This window comes from Salminus brasiliensis, chromosome 8 (assembly GCF_030463535.1).
Source record: "Salminus brasiliensis chromosome 8, fSalBra1.hap2, whole genome shotgun sequence".
Lineage (NCBI taxonomy): Eukaryota > Metazoa > Chordata > Actinopteri > Characiformes > Bryconidae > Salminus > Salminus brasiliensis.
The window spans coordinates 37,890,490-37,911,917 of record NC_132885.1 but is presented as its reverse complement, the minus strand read 5'-3'; the positions used below and the strand labels follow the sequence as shown (position 1 = coordinate 37,911,917).

The 21,428-nt window shown below is 42.6% G+C and overlaps 1 protein-coding gene across 1 annotated transcript in view; it reads right to left on the bottom strand.

Moving 5' to 3' along the window:
* Nucleotides 1-20,589, bottom strand: part of lypd6b (LY6/PLAUR domain containing 6B) — a 40,225-nt gene extending 19,636 nt beyond the window's left edge. The window contains exons 1-2 of the mRNA XM_072685255.1: nt 20,505-20,589; nt 2,439-2,582 (exon numbers count right to left, since the gene is read on the bottom strand). The gene's annotated coding sequence lies outside the window, so the exon portion shown is untranslated. The remainder of the gene's footprint in view (nt 1-2,438; nt 2,583-20,504) is intronic.
* Between the last annotated feature and the right edge of the window lie 839 nt (nt 20,590-21,428).

The window sequence follows — 21,428 nt, the reverse complement described above, 5'->3', positions numbered from 1 at the left end:
CCACTTCGCAACACCTTAGCAACCACCTGGGGCAACTTATGAACCACATAAAATATAGCAATTGCCATAGCATGCACCTGAGGTACCATTGTATCGACCCAATAAACCACCAAGAAGAGGCACCAATGGCAAGAGGCAACCCATTTACCAACCACGACATACAATAGCAATCACCATCACAACAACCTGGAACACACTGACAACCTCGCTGTGAACCACCTATTAAACCATAGCAACAACTTTATCCAACATCTTATCTAATAAACCACTTAGCAGTCACCTGGGATGGCTGTGAAATACCACAGCTACACCCTAGCAATCCCCAGGAATATCATAGCAACCACCTGGGATACCATACCAACCTAGCAACTGCCTTAGGTTGCAAAGCACTTAAAATAAGCAACCATTCTGTATTTCCTTCAGTAAATAAGCACTAGTTCTAGTTGTGTATCCATTACTTCATCGTTCTGATGTTCACCATTATTGCATTAGTTCGTTTCTTAAGGTTTTGACTTTCAACATTGAGAATCGTGTTGAAAGTTTCTCAAAAAATGTCAAACAAATAATGACTTTTTAACACCCTAGTAACCACCTGAAATACCTCAGCGATTACTTGGATCACCTGTACGTTTATCTAAATTACCTTAGCAGCTGATATAGACACCCACTTAGCAACACCTTGGCAACCACCTGGGGCAACTCAGCACCCGTAAAAATGACCTCATCTTCTAACTTCTAAAGCAACCACATGAGGTACCATAGCATCCGCTATTTATCCATCATAACAACCTGGGACACATTTACAGCCCCCTTTCAACCACCTGGTATGCCATAGCAACCGCAGAGAAACACCTTATCAACATAATTGCACGTTTTAACGTACAGCTTATTTTCTCAAGAAACTTCATCACTTTGGCACAGTGTGTCACGATTTTTTATCATTTTATCATTTCATATTGCTGCCAGAAACAGATGAAAAGGTGGCGTCTCTTATGGGAAACATTTGTCTGGTACTGTAAATGAGTATTGGCAGAGAAAGCGGACACAGTACAAAGCACTTAGACACAATTTATGCCACTGAGCTGCTTTGAGCAGTAGGCTAGCCAAATCTGACAGCTCTCCTGATACCGTTTCTGGCTGCAAGAGCAGTCTTGGCACGGACAGTGACAGGCCCATCGGTTGAAGGAATGTCAGGTACAATAGTCACGAATGGGACACCCAATTGCAGTTGTTATGGGAAGCCCCTATTGCGAGAAAGATCCTCGGGATCATGTTTCCGTTTGAAGAGGAGAACCCAACAACATTCTGCTAAAAAAAATGTGAGAAGTTGTCACGAACACCCCTATCTTCCTGAGCACTCAAAGCTCAGGCTAGATTTTTTAATGACTCACCATGCTCTAGCATGCCTGTGTGTGTGTGTGTATGTTTTCCATAGTTAAGATGCAAAATGAGGAAGGCTTAAGGAGAGACTCCAGAGGACTGAGTAATAAAAAATAAATAAAGAAACAAACAAACAAATTCCTCTACACTTCCTGCAGCTTCCCAGCAGGGTCTGCAATGTGTTACAGTAAAGTAAAGCTCATTTACATATGTGTTCATCTAGACCAGTGCTCATCAACCCGGGTCCTGGAGCTCTATTCTCCTGCAGAGTGGCGTTCCAACCTCAATCTGCCATATGTGCACCAGCTAATGTCCTCAATTGGCTGGATCAAATGTGTTGGATGCAGGTTGGAACTACACTCTGCAGAAAGGTAGATCTCCAGGAGGTGGGTGACCACCATAGCGATCACGTCTCTGAACTCTAAACTCTCATTTTAATTTACTTCTAATTTCACCCCACTCATTTTCTACCTAATTTGGAAGGCCAATTACCCATTCCCAGTTCATGTGAACTCCCCCAATTACTAGCAATACCCCCCCAACACTAGGAGGGTGAAGCCTGGCACATGATCAACATCACACTGGGAGTGACGTGGGGAGGAAGTGCCATCAACCCACCTCTGAGAAAGCAAGGCCAATTGTGCTCTCTCCGGCTCTGACTGCTGATGGCAAGCAGCATGACCCATGAGCCTTAGTCCACTTGGAGCCACTAACCTTACACTCTACTAGATGTTCCTAGATCTACTTCTGCAATGGCACTATGCAAAGAACACTTTTTTCATCCTTATTTTGAAGAATGTAGGCTATAGTACAGGACCGTGCTCATATGGCTATTCAATGCCATTCCTGGAGGGCTAACGTCCAGGGATTTCTCTGCTCAAGCATATCTGGTGCAACTTACCTGATAATTGAGGAGTTACTTAGGTGTGTTTTTAGGTGAACATCAACTAATTGTGTTGGACACTGGTCTGCTAGAGGCCCTCTAGAAGAGGCTCTTTATCCCTGCTCTCCATTTATTTAGAAAAATGAACAGAAAAACAAGCATAATTTGCACATACCTGCTAAAATATGTGGCAGTGCTGCATGAGATGAAAGCAGAGGTCTTCAGTCTGAGCTCTTCTGGTGTGCCAAGTGCTGCTATGCCTTCAGCTCCGTCTACTCCCTACTTCTCTCATCCACAGACCAAGAGGACGCAGCAAGAGCTTAAAGTGGAAGAGAAAAAAGAGACACACCACAAATATAACTCCATAGGGCCTTTTCAAGACTGCTTTTATGACTGCTTTGGAAGTGGTACCACTGTCTCTCATTTGTCAGCGCTGACCAAGTCAGGAGGCAGACATTTGGGTTGTAAAGCAAGGAGCCCCTGGGGACAATGGAGGAGTAATGAAAGGACGTGGTGAGAGGCTAGAGGAACTACACAAGCTTCCCTGCTGGGAAGGCCTGGAGAGTCTAGACTGATGTTTGACCTCCCATGGGCTGACCAGGATGAGTGCCACAGCTGAGGACACACAGTGGACTTTTGATGGTGCTTGGTGTGTCTCTTTTGAAAGCAGATGAGAGGCGATTGACTCAACAAAGCCTGGACAGCAACGCTGAGAGCGGTTTACGGCACCTGCATTGTAACCTTTGTGTTTTTCCAGTCACAGAAAGAGGGAATACTTTCAGGAGAAAGCACAGAGCCAAACACTGAATCAACACTTGCAGATTTGACTTAAACACTGCTATGAGTTAGGGGTGGGCAATGTAATGATATTTTATCGTATCGTGGTAAACTTTGTTTTTGTGATACACAATATTCTCTTCGGAGCGTATCGTGGATCCGGTCATTGCTTAAAGAACACTGACAAACTGCTAATTTCAGCAGACCTCACACCAACAGTGTGGGATTAACACTTACAGTGTTGAACTAGCACCTACCAGAACTGACCATAAATCAACACCGTAAGCATGAATTCAATGCTCCAGGGGTACATTAGACACTGAGGAAGCTGTTTAAATATATATAGGGTCTCATAAGTAAGAAAACACATAGAAATGTATTTGTTTTTAAAACCCTTGATTTCGGAGGTGTCCCAATACTTTTGCCCCCCCCCCAAAAAAGTATTTATTTAATTATTTTTGCACAATATGGACAACAGTATTGGGACACTTGCTCTGAACTTAAAGAATGCTCAATGCTGGGGGGCTTTATACCCCTTAGGCATGGTGCCAATAGGTTTACGCTTATCTGCTCCACAGTGTCCTATTCTAGTGGCAATACCTCTCTACAGGGACTAGACAAGCTGGTTGTGTGTCTTTTTTAAATACCCTTGATTTTGGAGCAGGTGTCCCAATACTTTTGTCCCTAAAAAAGTATTTATCCATTTATTTTGCACTATATGGGAAAAGAAATTGGGACACCTGCTCCAAAATCAAGGGGTGCTCAATACTTAATGCTGGGGGGGCTTTATACACCTCTAGCCCACACCTGACATTGTTCATGGTGCCAATAGGGACTAGACAAGCTGTGTGTGTGTGCACAACTTACACATCTGTGTCAGCAATGGGTGCAATTTAAAGTACCTGAAATGCATTCATCAGAAGGGGTGTCCACAAACATTTGGACATATAGTGTATGTATAAAACCACTGTATTTAGGAGTTGTCAACTTCTGTTTTGAGACTGCAAAAGATGACATGTCTTGTGAAGGGCCACTCTTAAGGGCCACTCAGGTCCACAGGGCTCCTGTATAAAGTGACATAAAACCGTTTTTTCGAGTTGCCTGGGGTCATTCCAGGTGGGTAACAGAAGCGATGTGGGCCATTAAATTGGTGAGAACGATCCCCTGCTGTTACCTGATCCGGTCTAGTCGTGCCTAAGTGAGCTGAGAGGAAAAGCCTGATTACTTTACTTCCCTCAGGCCTTTTTTGGGTTTGGAGCACAAGGTCGTCTGTGAACTATGATGGCAAAACCGACTTGCTGTAGATCATCTCCGATTGCGTCAAAGCATTATGGCACCTAGTCTAACTGAACGACCAAAGTATAAACGTTAGTGCCAGGTTTTGATCCAGAGGAACAAGCATTAGCATAACTCCTCCTACCCAATACTGTGTAGGCCGAGGCATGGACTCCACAAGACTTCTGAAGGTGTCTTGTGATATCTGGCTGGAGCAGATTCTTTAAGTCCTGTAAGTTGTGAGGTGGGGCCTCCATGGATTGCATCAATGAGCTTCGGGTGTCCTTCCGTGAAGCAGGGGGCTTAATAAGTATTAATTCTTGGTTACAGAATCCTGCTGAGGCAAAATATATAGGCAGCTAGCCTTGGCAATCTAGTCTAAAATGAAATTGCTAATTAAGCTTTTCTGATTTACCAGGTGTCAGGTTTCTAGAAATCATCTGGACACGTGCTGTACATGTGATGGAGGAATGAACAGTGAAAGCAGGGGGTGTGGTTTCAATAGCCCTTCAGTGGGTAATGTGCCATGTGCCTGGGATTGAGGAGCAGCTTTGCAATTCAACTGTTTCGGTATCATATCTAATTATTTTAGCCAAGATATAAATAATAATTAAGATATAGTTAATTCCCATGGTAAATTTATTTGGATTGTTATGCCTTCATGTCTGCTGTTGACGAAGAAACAGTACATTGATGATAGTGTATGATAAAGTATCCAGTATTTCGTACTAATTTCAATAAATTCCAATAATTTCCATTTTACATTTTGTAATATTTTCAGAACTAAAGTTCCCATGGAAAGTTACCAGTATTTTCTGGAAATTTATTGGAAATTTTCCACCATTTTGCATTTTGCATTGGTTTTAAGGTTATGGTTGATTTGTCAAGTCAAGTCAAATTTATTTGTATAGCTTTTTCCAACTGTTGTCGTCACAAAGCAGCTGAGACATGAAGGATCAAAGACCCCCAGTAAGCAAACCAACGGCGACAGTGGCAAGGAAAAACTCCCTTAGAGCTGGAGGAAGAAACCTTGGGAGGAACCAAGACTCACAAGGGGGACCCGACCCGTCCTCCTCTGATCAGAACTATTTAAACATTATTGATGAAAAATTACCAAACCAGATACAGCAGATAGTTAATAGTGGTGATATTAATAGTGGCAGATAGTTACGAGTCCATTTAGGTTTTAACATGGTCATTAAACAGGTAGCAGTGGTAGGAGGGTGAAGGGAGGGTAGGATTTGTGAAAATATAACATTAATAATAAGAACGTTGTGTGTGGCCTGACAATTATAGGGGGAGATAAACCATAAATGTAGGCTACAGAAGCCACAAATTAAATTGCTTATAAATTAGACATCTTTGCTGACTCTAAGGTGCCTAGAAATTCCTACCCCTATAAAAAAAAATATTAATTCCAAAGGATCCTTGCAGAGGAAGGTGTGTTAAGAGGACCTACAGTGATTTCCAGAAGTTATTCATAGCAGGACACTCCCAAAACAGTTGTACCACATTTGTACCTGCTCCAGTAATAAATACAGCATGTTGCAACAAGGTGCTACAGTCAGGCTCTCGTGTAGATCTAAGAATAGGTCTACAACAAGTAAGAAGGTGTTCTGAGCTTCTTAAAGAACAAACAGAGGGAACAATCTGCAAAACCAAAGGAAATCATGAGCTCAGAGCAACTGATATTTCATAACCTGGTTTCCTGGACAAGGACTAAGCCCAGCACTGGACTACACAGCATTCTGAACAGCCATTTTCCATTAGAAGGAAAATATACAGTCTGTGATTAGTCTTAATCCTTGTCCGGGAAACCGGCCTCAAGTCGTAAATGCTGAAACCACAGTCTCTGAGTGTTTGGGTAAGAGACTTCATCTCCATCAAACCCAAACTATCATCACGCTAACGATAAGGCAGTGTTTGCCAACGCTGATCCCAGCGGGCGGATGCTAAAAACACAATAAGCCATGCGTTACTGCGATTTTATCAGAGGGAAGGGTGTTTCTGAAAATGTTTTGAATGTCTAATTGCATTTATAAGATGGCAGTCAACCAAAAATATGATAAAATACACTTAATTCACAAAAAAATGACAATAAATGATTCCTAGCTTCTCACATATTTTAGGAGACGCCTGTTGGAAGTCCTTCCCCTCCTAGTGTAGTGAGTATTGCTACTGCTAGGGGAACTACGACCGGCTGGGTCAATTGGCAATGCTTCCGTACCTTTGATACATTTGAAAATACATCATGGTAATGTGCACTCAAGCACCTGGTAGCATCCAAAAAGGGGATAGAATGAACAACCTTGAGATCAGGGTGGCATATTTCAAGACCATTTGACCCCTGCGATGAACCAAGAAAAGGGCCAACTTTCAAAATGAGGCCCCGAGGATCTCCTTCCACAGTACTTGAAAAAGTCCAACAAGCATGTTAGTAAAATTACACGTAGCTCACATTTCAGCTCATACTGTAGAGCTGGTCCCAGGCCTCTCAATGTTCACAGCATTTCTTGTTTCTTGGGACATGACACCTCAAAGCCGCTTAAGAGGACTTGTGTCTCTTGGACATGTTCTTAGAGGCTAAATAGACAACCTTTCCAGCAAACAACTGCCACCCTGGAACAAGCGACATCCGCAGATTTTCACAGTTTAGCCCATGAAGTCAAACTCATTGGTGAAACTAATTGCAGCTGCTAGGACACAGCATTACTTAGTATAATATGAGTAGCAGTGAAATCATGACAATGGCTAAGAATCACCCTTTAGAACCCAATTCCAGGCCTTTTAGGTGCCGCCACCTTACGTGCCTGCTTCATCACTTTCCTATGAGAAACTAACCCTTCAGTGCCTGCCTCTCTCATTACACGAGGGTGAGAGACCAAGGTCGGTTTAATTGGCCAACTGATTACACCCTATACACCCTGTTAGCTCCCCCCCACTTCTCCATCAGTCTCCAAGAGGCCCTCCTGTTCACTGGCCCGTGGGTTCAGAGGGATTGCAGTCCCAGAACAAGGCCGCTCTTTGTGCGGTTCACTTGGCCGGGAAATAGAGATGAGTTTGTCCATTGCCTCTGAGGCCACTGAGGGGGCTGGACCAGGCCCCAGGAGAAACTATAGGCTCAGGTATCACTAACGTCAGCACTGATGCAGATGAGGCCTGCCTGCACAGTTCAGGATTCTTCAGAAATGGTTTCAGCACAGAGGATTGTCCATAGTTGGCAGTTGACATAGTGACCAATTCATTTTATCTGCGATTTGACCTTTTTTACCTTTTTTAATACAGCATCCATTTCTTTCACAGATTACATGCCTATGTAGGGCCTGCATGGATAGCCCAACTGGAAAACAGATGTTTTGACCACCATGAGATATCTACACCATGGTCAGTGATGGGGCCAGAAGGGGTTAATACATTGATGGAACTTAGCTGACGCTCTAATCCAGAGCGACCTACAAGGTTACTTGTATTACAGTGGTGGGCCAGTACAGTGTTAGGAGTCTTGCCCAAGGACTCTTATAGGCATAGCGCAGCATAGTCACCCAGACCGGGAATTGAACCCCAGTCTCCCACATGGTGTGTTAGCTCAGTGGTAGGTAGTGGTGTTATCTGCTGTGCCATACTAACTACTAGACCACTGCACTGAACTGGTTATACACTGCATACATGGGCATAGATGGGACCCATGTGAGATTAAGGTGGACTGTAATGATGGGGTTCATTTGGGAAGCCCAACTGGGACCTAGTAACAACACCACTCAGAGCACATGCTCACCTGGCCCATGTTGCAGGAGACTTACTTTCAGTGTATTTATAAAAATCCCAAATACATTTAATGATGTTGAGGCCTGGACTCTGGGGTGGTCAGGTCATTAGTTTGAGAACATTAGGAGCTTTAGCAGTTTAATGTTTTTTTTTTTTATTGGTTTCTTCTTGGACAATTGGTGTTTCATGGTTGTGAGTTAACTCTAGTTTCAGAAAACTCCGACTGTCCCCATCCCTATGCGAAAGGAGTCACTTTTCCTTTAAAAATTGACCCAAAAACTTGAGCGAAATGGAGGTTTTGAGTGGACTTTTGCACAGTTCTGTACCTTCAACCATAATGGGCAATGGTTTTCCAGTGAGCACAGATGCTATGAGTGGAATAAATGCTCAGTTGTAGACAATGACTACAGAGGGAGATGATGCAAAGCTGTCCTGCAAGGCAGATCAGTCTAAGCTCCACAATGTCCTTTGTGTTTTGACAGCTGAATTTACCGAATTAGGATTATCCAGCTCCGATTTCATTCATTCCAACTGGTTAACGCCCCTAAAAGAGCGTAGCCTTTCAAGGTGTCTGAAATATTGGGTGACTAAAAGGTACATTTCACTCTCACCAAAAGAAAGAGATCTGGACAAGGGTTCTAAGAGTTCTTTCTATTGTAAAACATTGTTCTTTTCTAAATGCATACTTATGTTTATAGTTAGCTAGCACTGCCTGCTTTTGGCGCCACCATCCATGATCCCTAAACGTAACTGCAGACCTAATCTTGCGGCATAAAGAAAAGCTGTTTGCCGATACGGGATAGAGTAAAAGGCTTAATTGGGTGTCTAACTGGGCGAAATGAGGTTCTGATGAATCTTTCTTGGTCTGTAGCGGCTCAATTCTTTACAAGAAGCATTCTGGTCACGTTTAATTAAAAGGACACAATGCTCTATCTGAGGGCACACTGGGAGCGGTAAGCCCGGTTGCAAGTGGCCATTACCTCAACCCGGGGCTTTTGTTGATTGCTGATTTAGGACCATGCTGATCTAATCTTTCCAGATGATGAGAGATTTGGGCTCTGTCCCGGCAAACCCTTGTCAGGTTAAGATTAAATAAAACCCTTTAGCTGTCTGACCCGGGACTGTGGCCAAGGTAATTCAGTGGAGGCCTGGACATTTATCCTGTGTGGGAGAATACAGTAAGCCCTTATTCATCCAAAGCTTTCTCATGTGTCACAGGACAGGAGCCAGCAGTGTTGATTGTGCGTTTGATGAGCATCACAGGGCATGCTCCGATAAGGCGTCGGGGGGCGAGTGGCATATGACGGAGGTGACGTACAGTTTAATTACAGAAATGCCTGATAATCAAGTCATGCAATTTGAGGCCTATTTGTTTCCCACTGAATTAAGCCTATGTCTGTTGGGTTGATGCGATTATAAGGGAAACAGGAATGGGGGTCTATGGCTACCCAATGGTCATACTTTCCAACTCTTAGTGAAAAGGGTTGTATGTAGGACTGAAAAATGCTTCTTTGGGGCTCAGCAGTCTAACACGCTACCACTATGAGCCAGAGGTCGCAAGTTCGAATCCCAAACCATGCCACTTTGACATCAACGGCTGGAGTCCACAAGATCACAATTGGCCATGCTCTTCAAAAAGAGGTGGCGGCTGGCTTTGCATGAATCGGAGAAGACATGTGTTAAGTCCTTACCTTCCTAGTGTTGGGAGCCTTGCTATTGCTAGGAGGAGCTACAATCAGGTGGGTTTTTGTTGCCATATAGAACCTTTTTGTAAAAGTTTCTATAAAGAACCAGCCACAAAAAGTTTGCCACCAAAGCAACTATAAAAACCATTTAAACATTCACGTGAAGAACCATTTTTTGAAAGTGTAGCTAGTTTGTATTGATGCAGTCAGTACACCCCTATTTCTGGGGCCCCCCTAGGTAACATCCAATTAACATCAAATGGAAATTCTGAGCCTAAGAACACTGTGCCCAAAGCCAAGAGTCATCTAGAGGTGGACAAAGCACCCCCAGCATTAGGCTGTGGAGCAGTGGAACTGCGTTCACTGGAACACCTTTAGAACTAGTGGCTGAATGCAACCAAACCAAATCCTCACACTAAATGTTCAAACATCTAGTGAAACCTTTCCTAGAAGACTACTGCTGCAGAAAAGGGGTTGATATCCTTTTTAATCCACTTGATTTCAGAAGAAATGGCTTCATTTACCCCTTCTTTAACACTCTCCTTTAAAACCCTGGATCCACCGATATGACCGGCGGTCTTCTATGTCTTTTATGACGAAGCTAAACACTGGAAGCCGTAATCTCCCACTATACTACCTGTAATGCTCTGCAATCTGTTACAGAGCTTTTTCTTCTAAACCCTCACAATCTCAGTCTTATCAAATCACTGTTGCAGCTCTACTTCACAGTGGTACACAAATAAGCAAAGAAAACAAAGCTCCTTTATGGGGTAAAGCGATACGCCATACAATGGCCACGCACTTTCTCACGTTCAGATAAGGCCGAGGATGTGGTTCTTATCAATGACCAGAGCGACCTGCATTGTCCTTTGTGACCCCGGCTCCATTTGTGACCCCAGCGACCCCAAGAGCGAAGGCGAGTGGCCTTCTCCTGTCGCTCCATTTAGTGACACCGTGATACTTCTCTGACGGACAGCGCCCTTGAGTCAGCTCAGATCTCTGCAGGCAAGCGTCCCCAGTCGTTCTGGATCACAGGCCGCCACCTGCCCCCAGTGACCTGGGCACCAGGCTTGAACACACATTCGTTCACTCCACAGTTTTTACACATACATTTAAATCCGACAGTGGAATCACATTTCTGTTGTAATGTGAGGATAATGTCACTCGATATTTGTAAAATAAATGAGCCTATAAATGGTCGTCGTCCCGCAAAAACCTTGTTTATTCTTTATTTCTCTATTTTTTGTTGTCTTCCATTTTTACATAATGTGTTACATAATCTGGTTACATTACGTCAAAAAGGTATGACGAATGGACCAATAGAAATGCTACAAAATCACTTGGAATAAAATTATTTTAATTATTTGTCATGCTAAAATAGTGGAGTTTATTGCTGGCTTTAAATCATGTCGGAAATATCATTTTTACGAGATGAGGGCACATGAACGCCACCATAAACTCAAGTGGGAATGTTTACGAGTGGGAAACTCGGAAACTCAGATTTTTCAATAACCCCCGACTTTCCAAGCCAACAAAAACGCTGATAGCGATATTTTTAACGCGTTTCTGCTGTAATGTGATTAATATGTCGTTTAATATGTGCAATATAATTAACCCTTTTAATTGTCGGTATCATGCAAACACTTTGTATCACCATTTTTGTCATTTTCCACTTTTTGGGCAAAATGTGAATCTGGTTGTTCTTTACATTGCATAATATTTCATGATAAATGGACCAATAGACATGCTATTAAAAAAAACGTTATTAATTAAATTAAATTAAATAATTTTACACTGACATTCACTGAAAGTTAGGAATGTTTGATTTGTTTACTGGGGAAATATAAAACTGAATAAAAATATTGCTTACCTAATGCTCATACTTTGCTCCTTGTTTGTTTTTTGGTGGCAACAGAAAAACAGAAGTAAATAAATAAACGCCTCCAAAATTTCTGTCGTACCTACGAGCTCCTAAATTCGTAACTACGAACCGGTTCCAACAATGATATCACGGCATTTCGAGTGCAGGCACTCGCTCCTCAGTATAATGATAGATTGCATTCATGTGAGGTCAAATAGCTGAGCAGTTAGGTACTGCTTGTGACACTGCAGGCAGAGGAGCTAACCTCTATTTAAAGACAATATCTACTTAGGAGACACATTTGCTCATCATTCAAACACGAGGACAGGGAAATAACCCTCGCAAAAACCCAGTAAAGGTTTGTGCCAAAATGGAAAATGAGAGATCATCCATGAGATCTGCTGCGCTAAATCATCTTCTGTACTACAAATAGCTCAGGCAGCGAAACTGGCAATTATAGTCGATCGCTAATACCAGCTGAAGGAGAACAACGCAGGAGGTTAGCTCTTCAGCTTCAGGATATGATTTCTTGAGCAATTCTACATAGTCTTAGAGGAGTTTTTCAGAAGGCTTTTGATAGGTTTTTGGCGTCCATCTAACTAAAGAGCCGATGTTTCAGCCCATATTTGCTCCGCTAGAGGCCCGGAAACGCAAGTCCTTGTCTTCTACCATGTTTTATGTTTATTAAAGTGTCATTTTTCCAACTTTGTGCCACTGAAGAACAATCTAAACACACTTATCTTTGGCTAGGCTAGCAACAGATTAGCTAATTAGCTAGCATCGCAAACTTAGCACTGCACAACCTTTCCCGAAACGAAACAAACAATCTGAACCAATGATAGAAATTATATGTTAATTATATATATATATATATATATATAATCATTGATTTTTGACCACAATCATCATTTTAGTTGAGGTTGAAATTTGGATATCAGTACTTTGTTGGATTATCGGTAAAGTATCGCCGCAATGGCAGCAATGACACTGAAACGGACGTTTACAGCTAACTGCTGCCTCTGAGGTAAAAAAAATCATAATATAAAAACATACAATTTCTGAATGATTACTGGTAATACAACAAAATGCTAGTCCTCTTTAGCTAGCATTAATAGAAATGCACGTGAATTATTGCTCACATAACATCAGGCAAGCACACTGTATCAACTAGTGCAACTCTTCAGTCATTAGCATGGGGAGCTAGCTAATGTTTTAACCACTGTAACCATTGTTTTAGCCCATATTTGCTACGCAAGAAGCCTGAAAACGCTAGTCCTTGTCTTCTACGTATTTTTATGTTTTAAGTGTTTTTCAGTGCCACAAAGCTGGAAAAAATACTAAACATCTAAAACATGCTCATCTTTGGCTAGGCTAGCAACAGTGAGCTAATTAGCTAACATTGCAAACGTAGCACTACAGAACATGTACTGAAACATCCCAACAAAACATACATAGAATTAATGAATACCCAGATAGCAAAGATAGTAATGATTGAAATTATATGTTAATACATTATTGATTTTTGACCACGATCATCATTTTAGTTGAGGTTGAAATTTGGATATCAGTACTTTGTTGGATTAACGGTAAAGTATCGCCGCAATGGCAGCAATGACACTGAAACGGACGTTTACAGCTAACTGCTGCCTCTGAGGTAAAAAAAAATCATAATATAAAAACATACAATTTCTGAAGGATTACTGGTAATACAACAAAATGCTAGTCCTCTTTAGCTAGCATTAATAGAAATGCACGTGAATTATTGCTCACATAACATCAGGCAAGCACACTGTATCAACTAGTGCAACTCTTCAGTCATTAGCATGGGGAGCTAGCTAATGTTTTAACCACTGTAACCGTTGTTTTAGCCCATATTTGCTACGCAAGAAGCCTGAAAACGCTAGTCCTTGTCTTCTACTACGTATTTTTATGTTTTAAGTGTTTTTCAGTGCCACAAAGCTGGAAAAAATACAATCTAAACATGCTCATCTTTGGCTAGGCTAGCAACAGTGAGCTAATTAGCTAACACTGCAAACGTAGCACTGCAGAACATGTACTGAAACATCCCAACAAAACATACATAGAATTAATGAATACCCAGATAGCAAAGATCGTAATGATTGAAATTATATGTTAATAAATTATTGATTTTTGACCACGATCATCATTTTAGTTGAGGTTGAAATTTGGATATCAGTACTTTGTTGGATTAACGGTAAAGTATCGCCGCAATGGCAGCAATGACACTGAAACGGACGTTTACAGCTAACTGCTGCCTCTGAGGTAAAAAAAATCATAATATAAAAACATACAATTTCTGAATGATTACTGGTAATACAACAAAATGCTAGTCCTCTTTAGCTAGCATTAATAGAAATGCACGTGAATTATTGCTCACATAACATCAGGCAAGCACACTGTATCAACTAGTGCAACTCTTCAGTCATTAGCATGGGGAGCTAGCTAATGTTTTAACCACTGTAACCATTGTTTTAGCCCATATTTGCTACGCAAGAAGCCTGAAAACGCTAGTCCTTGTCTTCTAGGTATTTTTATGTTTTAAGTGTTTTTCAGTGCCACAAAGCTGGAAAAAATACTAAACATCTAAAACATGCTCATCTTTGGCTAGGCTAGCAACAGTGAGCTAATTAGCTAACACTGCAAACGTAGCACTGCAGAACATGTACTGAAACATCCCAACAAAACATACATAGAATTAATGAATACCCAGATAGCAAAGATCGTAATGATTGAAATTATATGTTAATAAATTATTGATTTTTGACCACGATCATCATTTTAGTTGAGGTTGAAATTTGGATATCAGTACTTTGTTGGATTAACGGTAAAGTATCGCTGAAAGTTGGCAGCAATGACATTGAAACAGACGTTTACAGCTAACTGCTGCCTCTGAGGTAAAAAAAACATAAACATTATGTAAAAAGGTTACATTTTCTACAACCTTTCAGAGGGATTTTGCCACCCATCTATCTGAAGAGATACTAACATTTTTGACCAATGTTTCAGCCCATATTTGCTCCGCTAGAAGCCCAAAAACGCAAGTCCTTGTCTTCTACCATGTTTTATGTTTATTAAAGTGTCATTTTTCCAACTTTGTGCCACTGAAGAACAATCTAAACACACTTATCTTTGGCTAGGCTAGCAACAGTTAGCTAATTAGCTAGCATCGCAAACTTAGCACTGCACAACCTTTCCCGAAATGTTTTTAACAAAACATACATAGAACTGGTGATACCAATATCCAGATAGCATTGACGGAAATTATATGTTAATACATAATTGATTTTTGACTAGAATTATCATTTTGGTTGAGGTTAAAATTTTGATATCAGTACTTTGTTGGATCAAGGGTAAAATATCGCTGAAAGTTGGCAGCAATGACATTAAAACGGACATGGTCAAAAAAGAATAATATAAAAACATTACATTTCTGAATGATTTTTGGTAATATACTTTTTAAAAACTACATATCCTTTACATTACTGTGGCAAAATGCCTGGTTAATAGAAATGCACCATGTTTTATGTGTATTTAAGTGTTGTTTTGTTAAAAATTATTATTATTATTGGTAATATAAATCAGTTCTAACTGAATAAAAATCATTTTACAGCGCTAACTAACAACTTAAGCTAATTCATTTTACATTACTGTGGCAAAATGCTTGGTCGTGACAAAAATTTTTAGCTAGCTAACTATGTCTTCGGCTATTAATGGAAATTGCATTAGTTCTAATACTCGGATAATATCAGGCTAGCGCAGCGTATACACTAACATTGATATCTATAGTACGATTCAAATGATCGTTGTGGCTGAATGCAATCAAATCCTCACATCAATGTTCTAACATCTAGTGTAAAGCCATCCCAGAGGGGTAAAGGCTGTTCCTGCATGGGAATCTCAATTCACAGTGTGTATTGTCTCAAAAAAAGATCGCAATTCATATTAATATGAGTATCATCATCACACCTCTACGCTCTGAGGTCCATAGCAGAACAGCTGGGTTTCTGGTGGCTTCATTCTGGGGCTCTGTTCTCTGAGCCGGTTTTCCTCTCCATCCATCTGTCTCTGCGGATCTTTCGACAGCAGAGCATTTCCTCCACGCCGAGCAAACAAGGCCGCCTCTCTTTGAGCAAGTGATAAAAAGTTAATTGGCACTTTGTGGCAGTTCTTACTTCAGATTCCTCAGTAATTGGCTGGAGTCGAACCAAGTGTGGCCGAGCGGCCTTGTTTGAGGAAAAGACGGGGACAAAATAAAGGAAAACACAAATCAGAGAGATGAGCTTAATCAAGTGGCACTGATCCAAATGAATGGTCTGATTGAGAATCTGAAGCAACTAACTATGGCCTACGGTGTTGCCACTAAGGAGCGAGATCTGCATCTAGTTTCTAATCTAATTATAGGGTTAATTATATGCTCATAAGCAAATGATAATTACCTTTTAAGCAGCTGTTGAACTGACCGAGGATTAAAGCTTCATTTCCTTCACTTCAAAGGCCAGGTAAAACAAGAAACGCCGGTTAATAAGCGCAGTTATCTTGCCAGGAAGGTACAACAACTATGCCTTATCTAATCTGAAACCTGAGGAATCTGAGGCCTGTGCTGGCACCCAATAATAAGAGCACAAGATGAAACGATTCTGTCGCCTGAGTAAGTGAATTACACGAAAACAGTGAGCTGTAGAAATCTCGCCTGAGGGCCGGAGCTCCAGGCCAAGCATACCAAGAAGTCCACGAACAGCAGTCATCTCGGCACGGCTATCTTTGCTCTTCGTCTCCTTTTAATCTGCTTTTGTTTCAGGGAGCAGGTCGGCGAAAAATCCAATTTACCCAATCTTCCTCTTAGCCCATAAATGTAGTCAATCAGCCAAGACCTGGTTGGCCTGGCCTGAAGTTTGCTTCTTTACTTCTGCTCTGGAGCTACCAGGCTAATGCAGCCACATGCAAACGTTTAAAATTACTGATCCTCTGAATAGTTACTGCTAACCCTAAATACTCAAGACAATTTGTCAATACTTGCATGCAAAGTCTGAGAATCCTGCAGGGTCACTATTTGCAAGATCCTTTTTGAGATCATTTCCCATCATGCTACAAAAGAAACTGTTGTGCAATGTAGCAGAAACAGATGCTGCCCTTATATTAGACACATGGATGATTTTATTGGAACGTCAACAGCTATCCTGACCATCTTACGCCAAACGATCGAGCTGACGGGAGCGTCCTGCAATTCTAGCAAAACTCCAGGGATTTTATTCCGACATTGGAAATTTGTCTGCTGCATTAAAATCTTTCGGTCTAGGGCCGGCAAAGGCAGCTGCCTAACACAATGACAATTTAACCATAAAATTTTAAAGACCATAAAAGATAGCGAAGAGCCATTGCCTCAGTTTGTTATGTAATTAGGAAATGGCAGCTAACAGGAATGGTGGAGGTCGAGTGGAGGTCTAGAAGACCAAGAAAACTTTCACAGAGAACAACTGCTCGCACAACTGCTAGAAAGGCTAATCGAACCCCCCGTGTGACTGCAAAAGATCTTCGGGAAGATTTAGCAGAGGTGGTGCACTATTCTACTGTGCAGCGACACCTGCACTAATATGGCCTTGGTGGAAGAGTCACACAATTCAGTGTCAGAACAAGCCTGAAGCATTTGTGAGGGGTGCCCAAACTTTTGCATGCAACTGCCAACTCCTCCTTGAGACAAAAGCCCTGTAGCCCAATAGCTCTGACCACTTCAGCTGCGCCCACCACTATATCGAGATACACGGCTGCTGACAGGGGAACCCGATCCCAAGGCCGCTCTGACAGGCTAATGGAAGCGCCCTCATATCTCGGAGGCTCCTTCTCTCTGGCTATCTCTGCGAGCCGTGGGGAAGTTCAAAGCGAACAAGACCGCCTGTGATCTCTCCCCGTGCTCCGAAGTCACGGTGCGACTCCGGGGCTGACAGCCGGCGTAAGGGGAGAGGAGGCTCTCTCCTTCGCTTCTCATCACTCTGAGAAATGACTGATGGGGGAGATAGCAAGGAGGCAGGAGGAAATGGAAGAGCCGGGAGGGAGGAGAGGTGGGCAGCTAAGAGCGGTGAAGGGAGATGGTCTTGGTGCGGTGGTTTGTGGGAGTCTGGTGTGGTGAGTGTGGTTTCTGACGCTGTGGGCATGTGGTTATCCAGAATAGTGGATATAAGATATATCTTAGTTCAGTATTTATGATTAAAGGCACTGTATGCGATTCTGAAGGCAGACGGTTGATATCTGACCTCAACAGCTAAACAAACACAGCCCTCCCTGCAGTGTTCCTTCAGAAGCTCCGCCCCCAAATTCGTTAACGTTGATTGTGGGTTAGCAAACTGTTGCTACAACCACTGCTGCTAAGCCATGTTACCCACAGAGGAACAAAGCAACATCCCCAGCTCTCCTCATGCCTTTCAACGCCAAGAGGTCTCTCGCCCAAACGCCCAAAACTAGAAAGTGCGTAGAAAGTCAGAAACTGAGAGTGTGGTTACAGCTCGGCAGTGTTGCTGTGATACAGGTGTTTGTTGCTAAAGTGGTTGCTAAGGTGTTTTTGAAATAGCTATGAAATAGCTTTTGCTCATCAGCAATTCCCCTGTTGCTAAGGGATTGCTAAGGTGTTTCTATGGTATAGTTGTTGGTGGCTAAGGCGTTGCTAAGGTATAGGTGTTGGTTTCTAAGGTGTTGCTATATTTTAGCCATTGATTGCTACGCAGTTGCTAGGCTGTTGCTAAGGAATTGCTAAGTGGTTGCTAAAGTGTTTCTATGGTATAGTTGTTGGTGGCTAAGGCATTGCTAGGCAGTTGCTAGGGTATAGGTGTTGGTTGCTAAAGTTTCTAAAGTGTTGCCATATTTTAGCAATTGAGTGGTAAGCAGTTGCTAAGATGTTGTTAGGCTGTTGCTAACGAATTCCTAAGGTGTTGCTATGACATAGCTGATGTGACTAATGTGTTGCTAGGCGGTTGCTATGCGAATGGGTTTGAGTAGTTTCTAAGGTGTTGCTATACTTTAGCTGTTGGTTGCTAAGGTGTTGTTAGGCTGTTGCTAAGGGATTGTTGCTAAGATATAGTTGTTGGTGGCTAAGGTGTTGCTAGGCGTTGCTATGTTCATTTGTTGGTTGCTAAGGTGTAGCTAAGCAGTTGCTAGGCTGCTGCTAAGGGATGGCTATAATATAATATAATATAATATTGATGACAGGGTTGTGGGTTCGATACCCGGACTCGGTAAGCTGCCACTGTTGGGCCCTTGAGCAAGGCCTTTCACACTCTCTGCCCCCCAGGTGCGTGTGTGTGTGTGTGTGTGTGTGTGTGTGTGTGTGCATATTGCCCCTAGTTCACTTGTGTGTGTGTGTGTGTGTGTGTGTTTGTGTGTTCACTACCACAGATGGGTCAAATACATAGTACAGTGACGGATACGTGCACCTTTACCTTTTTTATCTTAAGAACTATACGTCTGCAATCACACCAATTTATATATATATATATACACACACACACACACACACACGTAACTACAGAATATTTGGACAGCGAGGAAAAAGAAAGAGGCACTAAAGCAAAGAGGCCTTTTGCTCATCAGCAATTCCCCATTTGCAGCGAGCATCTGCTCTGCTCTTCAACAGGTGCCTTCGAAGCAGGTGTGCGAACAACCACAAAAACAAGCCTGAAAGGGCCACCTTTACACACCAAGCCGTTACACAGAGGCCCATTAAGGGGAAGGTCCAGTGATTAGGTGTAGGACACTCCGGTCAGATGCTCGTTTAATTCCCATAGAAAAAAACCCTGCAGATAGAAAGGGATGCTCTTAACAGGGCTTAATGTCCCTGTGCTTAAGGCCAGGTGTGGGCTAGAGTGGTGGTCCTCCATCCAATCCTGGGGTAGCAGAACTAATCATCCAACATCAGTACCTGACCTCACTGATGCTCCCATGGCGGAATGCAATCAAATCCACACATAAATGTTCAACTGACTAATGTGAAGCCTTCCAAAATAGTGAAGGCACATGCAGCACATGCCCTTAATATATATATATATATATATACATACACACACACACACACACATATATATACATGTAGATGTGTGTGTCCAAATGTTTGTGGACACCCCTTCTCATGATTGCATCCTGGTACTGTATGTTGCATCTATTGATCACACACACACACACACACACACACACACACACACACACACCGAGAAGTACTGCCAAAAGAATAGGATTCTCTAATGCCAGTGGAACTAATTGTGTGATACATGGTGCTCTCCTCAATACTTTTGGGATGAGGTAAGGTAAGGTGAGGTGAGGTGGTGATCAACCAGCATCCTGACCTCACTCACACCACTGATAGCAATCAAATCCTCACAGCAATGCCCTGGACAAGTGCAGGATCAACTTTTATTTAATACCTTTGATTTCAGAAGAAAACAAACATAAGACAGTCTGTGAGGGAGGGGGAGGGGGGGTATGGGGGTTAACTAAGGGTCACACACACACACACACACTGTCCACATATGGGACGCTGCAACTGTCAGACTTGTCTCAAAAGACAGGTGGGGGCTGGGGTCGCCCACCAAACCAGTCCAGCCCAACAGGTTCCCTTTCACAGTCAGAATACACGGTAAGGACACGGTGCAGACCTCCAGCCTCACGTCTAACCTCAGTCCACAATATCCACAATAACCTCCACCCCTACCACCTCCACCACCACCCCTGCCCAGCAGCCTGACGCCTTCCACACTAGCCACAACTTCACGCACTTGGCTGCTGAGAGCTGCTTCTCACCCAGAGCCTCTCTTCTCCAAACCCACCCGCTTCTCGCCTCCTTTTCTAAGGTCCTGCCGTATAAACACACGCTTACCTCCAACCCGTCCGACTCCTGCTCGCGTTACAGCCGATAAGCCGCTGGATTTCTCCCAGAAACAGCACCCGCCTAGTCGAGGTCCCGCAGGGTGAGGGAGAGACTGAGGCAGGAGGGAGGCGTGGTTAGGAATCTGGAGGCGTGGTCGAGTGTGCATTTCGGTGCGGCTGAAGTCACGACGGGGCGTGGTCACTTGTGTTTTGGGGCGTGGTTACAGCCGCTGGCGGTCGAAGAGCAAGGCTGCGTCCAAACCACGTACACGTACACGTACACGTACACACACACACACACACACACACACTATACTAATAATCAGACGACAAAAACGAGCTAAAATAATGGTAAGCAGGTTTGGACATTATTATGCTCCCACCAAGTGTCCACCATGTTAACCCGTTCATGCCCAAATACTGACCTTACTGAAAAAAATCTACGATTTCCACTTTATTTTCAATTATATTTGGATTTTCTACCGTTTTGTGAAAAAACTCAATTTTTTAACCATTATTTTGGCAAAATTCCGACTTCCACCTTCTTCAGATTAGTGCTGAAGGCATCTTTTCACATTAACTCACATTACAGGCCATTCTGTACTACAAGGAGCTCCAATGCTCAACAAAACAAGAGGTTTAGGCTAAAAAATCTAAAATAAAGCTAATATTGATCTCAGTTATCTTCTCAAGTGTCCAGAAGAACAATGATACTATCGGTGGATCCCCTCCACCTGATTCCAGGAGTAGGGAGACCTTCTGGAGGTCTATCCCAGACCACAACAGAGGGTTAAAAGTGGACCCCTTAGCTTTGCAATCTCTGTTGTGTACATTTGTCAGTTATTTCAGTTTGGAGTAAAGGTGTTATCCCAACACTGGTGCTGTCACCACCTCCTTACCTCACCTCCTTCCTCATCTACTTGATAAAACATCA